Source organism: Hyaena hyaena, unplaced genomic scaffold (assembly GCF_003009895.1).
Source record: "Hyaena hyaena isolate Hyena2069 unplaced genomic scaffold, ASM300989v1 scaffold_134, whole genome shotgun sequence".
Lineage (NCBI taxonomy): Eukaryota > Metazoa > Chordata > Mammalia > Carnivora > Hyaenidae > Hyaena > Hyaena hyaena.
In genome coordinates, this window is record NW_024080766.1 from 2,912,542 (window position 1) to 2,917,270 (window position 4,729).

Here is a 4,729-nt window from a genome sequence, read left to right on the forward strand (position 1 = left end):
ATTATCATTTAATGCACACAAAACAGCACGATGTGGCCGTTCACCTCATAGGTGGCAGAGCTACAAGCAAGAAAATGTTCTGGGATGCTTTTTCTGGTAACTCGAAACAGAGAAGCCAACACGTCATCAGCGGAGTTAAGGAAGTCCTCAGCCTGTATCCAGCTGAGTGGGTGGGGTGTCTTCTCACGGGCTCTGGGTCTGCACTTGCCATTTGAAAGACAGATGCATAGATACACAGGAAAGCCAGAAGCGCAGTATCTATCTGTAAATCAAGATTTTCACCTCTAAGTCTAGTGGCCAACTGGTGTTGAAATGGGTATTTACAGACCTCACATGTGTGTCAACACAGGGCAGGATCAGTAAGATTCATCATAACTTCTTATTGAAGAGCTGGCACATTGTAAAGCCTGAATCTTCATGAAGCATCTTGTTCCTGCTGTGTTCTGCTCTAGGTGTGTGTGTGTGTGTGTGTGTGTGTGTGTGTGCGCACGCACGCATGCCCATGGTATGTTTCTGTATAGGGCAGGCTTGTCTGGCTCCAGCCTAAGATGGCAGGAGAAATACAAGGTGAAAAAAGGTTGTAGGTGTCTTGGCTCACTCCCTACAAATATGTTATTTTTTTAAAATAAATAATTGTTCTGTAACTGATCAGGTGTGTTGAATGTCCAAAAAAATCTGCAAACCTGTCTGCACCTGAGGATGCAAGGAGCACCCAGGGGTAAACACCCTCTTGTCTGTGGCTTTGAATTCAACATCTTTTTTGGGTTTCACTTCATTCACCCAGAAGTGCCAATTTCAAAACACAATCACTGCTTTCCTATTTTCAATGGACTCAGAAAATAAGGTTTTCTAATTTCTGGGATGAGTTGACATGCTGCTGTTCTGAGGGGATTTGCTGATGGGTGATAGCTTGGTCTGGTGACAAATCTCTCCCGCATGGGCTCTGAACTCAGAATCTCCCAACCCCAGTTCTGAAAATGAAGATGGGAATAGTGTCAGAACAACTAATTGAGTAATTGGGCTGCTTTTAGGCTTAAACCAAATGGTCTGGAAATTGTCTAACACAATATCTGACTCCTAGAAAATGCTCTAAAATAAGGGGAGAAATAGGACAAATGTGAAAAGTCGTGATTTATTACTTTTCTTAATCCAGTTAAATACGGCTCCAGCCCCATTCACTAGGTGGCCCTGAATCCAGTGTTCATTCCTCTTGAGAGCATCTTCCACTTTCCTCGAGTGACTTGAGGGTTCTGAGGCTTATAGGATTTTCCAGAAAGAGTCTCTCCTCCTTGCAGACACACTATGCCTCTGAGGGGCTCTGGGCTCAGCCAAGAAGTAGGAAGCTGTGATGGAAGCTGGTGTCTCTCCCTTAGCTAGTGGTTAATGCTGGATCTTTGAGGGATCCATATGCTTATTAGGTAACATTTCTATATGGACAGAATGGAAAACTTATTTAATTAGAAAGATGAGAAAGTAAGGGCCCAGAGGAGTTTAATATCCCAACTCAGTGCTTCTCCCAACCCACAGAGTCAAAATCGAGCTTCACTTCTGACACAGGTCTGGGTCCACACTGCTGCTCTACACACCAAACATGCACACATGCCTTTGAGAAACCAGCTCGTTATGAGTTAATCTATTGAAATGGGGGGGAGGGGCGTGGGGAGAAATGGCAAAGAGCCTGTTTTGATTGGTAAGACCTCAAATTACAGCTGTCAGGAAGGCAATCGTGGGGTCAGGGACAGGCTAGGTGTTGACATTGAGTAAAAAGAAAGCATCCCAGGGCCAAAGATTTCTCTTGGGCGAGAAACCTGTTTCCCACAGGTACTGATCTGGAAGCATTTTACTCCCTGGTGAAATCTAGGAAGACTTTAAAACCTCACTCAGAAGGAAAAGCTTAGCGAACCAGGAGTGCAAAACAGCAATTCAGTAGAAAGGAAAGGAGCCACTTTTAGCCTAGAGTTCGAGGCCAGCTCCGTGGGAGGCTTCCCTGAGAAAGGGAGGCCATCCCCAGTTTGCTGGGAGTGGCCGGGTGGCCACAGCGCCAGCCCGATCGCAGGAGCAAATCACCTGCGGCTGTTTGAAGAAGACACTGTGCTTAGAGAGTAAACAACAGCCGATTCGTTACCCTCAGGGTCTGATGACCGCTGACAGGAGAAGATAGGTGTGGATGGAGACTGGTAGGTAAAGCAAGTGGTAGTCAAGTAGTGTAGACCAAGGCAGAGAAAGAAGAGAATTCTGCCAGAACTAAAGCAGAAATATTTCTTCTGTTCCCTGAATAACACTAGACTAAGGGTTTTGCCCGTTTCTTAGAGAAAAGATGCTTGCAATCGACATACTGCGTTACCACGTCATTGCAGCTAAGAGCCCCGGGCGGGTGCCCGGGACAACAAACATGCTGCTTCCGGGATAGGCTGGTGACAACCCTTTAGCGAGTTGTGATTCAGTTCATTCTTTCAGTGACTCAACATATTCTATCAAGTACTCGTTTTCTTGCTGGCAGGTTGAAACCCGCTTCAGTTTCCTGGACAGACACCTGTGAGAAGTAGATAAAAATGGTGATGCTGGAGCCCCTCCTCCTGGGAGCACCTCAAACTCCACACAACCTGGACTCTGTGGCGTCCTGCAATGCATCTCCCACAAGGGCGGTGGAGGCCTTTGATCAGTGTGCCCTGAACTCAGTGATTTAACCACCGTTGTTTCCTATCATTCAGTTACAAAACTTCCTTCAAATGTTTCTATTTAGAAGAGGAAGAAGAAGAAGAAGAAGAAGAAGAAGAAGAAGAAGAAGAAGAAGAAGAAGAAGGAAAGAAAGGAACCCAGCAGCAGAAGAAGAAGAAGAAGGAAAGAAAGGAACCCAGCTCGCTAGGTAGGTGGGTGGTGTTTATGTGGTACAACTAAAATTTAAACGTATTTAAAACACAGGTAGGTGATAAACACCAGCACTAACAGCCAGGGCACCGAAAGGAAGGACATGATGAACAGATCTCTTGGATGCAAAGTTGGTATGGACACACACCAGATGTGGGCCCGCAGGAGCTCCGGCAGCTGCTCTGTTGGGTGTGTTTGAAGAAAACAAGTACAGCCGGGGACGATCGAAAGAATGTTGGGTACAACCACTACGGTCACATTTGGGCCATGGCAAGGTTAACATGCACGGAAGTCCTTTCCGGACCTGCACACCCACCTGGTTAAGTGGCCAATGGTTATTGGTCTCCATTCTGTTCTCACCAGCATCTTGGCCTCGGTGTGGTCAGCATACACACCGTCCTCGGCTCCCTTGTTTCTTCCACAGGCTCCCACACTGATCCTCGCCGCGAGTCCTGAGCAGCTGCCAAGCGTTGATCATGTATGCTGTCTTCTCCCCACCAGCCCTTCTCACTCTTTGAATTAGGTGCTTCCTGTCCCTCACCTGGCTCATGCCACCCACCTGCCCGGACTCCTGGCATACCCACCCTCCCCCCACTGCCGTCACCAGTGATATTTGTCAATTGCAATCCTATCCCTACCCTGCTAATGACCTCCCCTGGCCCTCCCTTGCCGTCAACCTCAAAGTCCAAATATCTCATCTGTGTTACAGGATTCTTCATTATCTGAACACATTTTGCCTTTCCAAGCCCAGGCTGACTTCTCTCTGCACCCAGGGGCTGGCCTCCCCAGAGACAGAAGAGAATTCAGTTATAACTAAAGCCTCCTTAGAGGGTCAGCTTTCCCTCTCCTCTCCCATGTGCTCAGATTTACTGCCCCCGCCCTGGGTCAATACATCTCACCATGGGGTCGTCCTTGACTCCTTCTGACCTTGTCATATAATAAGTCCTTGAGGATGGGAAAGTCTGTTGCTGGTGGCTTGATTTCTGGGCCTTCCACAGGGGTGGTCCAGGGCTTCTGCTGACTGGCTGGAATACGGAATGCTGGTAGCCATAGGTCACAGTGGGAGGTGTGAGGATGGGGACCGGGGAAATGTCCCTGCGGCTGTGATCTGGTCCAGAAAAGGGCCAGGTGCAAAGCCAACTATTGAGAGGAAGGGGGAAGAGTCCTAAGGGATGGGAGACGTGGATGGAAGCAAAGGCCCACTAAGAAGGGAAAACAAGACCAGACGATTGGACCCAGGGCACTAGCATGCACCTCGCATATGTTCTTAGCCCACAGGATTCCCAAATTAAGTGCGATTTGGTTCTTATTGTGAAGGAACCCCCTGAATCAACTAGACCTCGAGTTCCTGACAGTGATGTTGAGTTTCTCTCCTCCCAATGAATCTTGCATACATGTGAACACACAAAAATGCCACATACACAAATACACACGTACATGCCACACACTCACACAAGAACAGACACTCACACACATTATCCCAAGTAAGGCAACGGTATCTTTACCACAAAGGAATACTCACTGTGACAGGCCTCCTCATTCTAAAGGAATGTCCTTGCTCCCTCCCTCACCCTCAACTCCAACAGTAGATGCCTCGCTGATACAGCTGTTTACACACTAACCCCTCCAAATGTGCGAGAGCGCAGAATTCAAGTTAGGAGCTTCCCATGTGCTCTCATTTACTATCATGGTGATCTTATCATCTGACCGCCACATCCCATGTCACCTACAAGGGAGCACATGAGTCCCAAGACTGCAGAGTTGCTCTGTCAATGCCAACAACCCATCACAGTGTGTGATCTGGAGGACCAAGGTGTTAGAGCAATTCAACTGTGAGTGTGTCAGCCACGTGGCATCACTG

The 4,729-nt window shown here is 47.8% G+C and overlaps 1 long non-coding RNA gene across 1 annotated transcript; it reads right to left on the reverse strand.

Annotated features, from left to right (window-relative positions):
* Positions 1-1,116: 1,116 nt before the first annotated feature.
* On the reverse strand, positions 1,117-3,867 carry LOC120235647. Its single transcript, XR_005529475.1, has 4 exons — positions 3,768-3,867; positions 3,185-3,328; positions 2,337-2,533; positions 1,117-1,427 (listed from the first exon to the last, which is right to left on the reverse strand). It is a non-coding gene; the product is annotated as an uncharacterized LOC120235647 (long non-coding RNA).
* Positions 3,868-4,729: the final 862 nt, after the last annotated feature.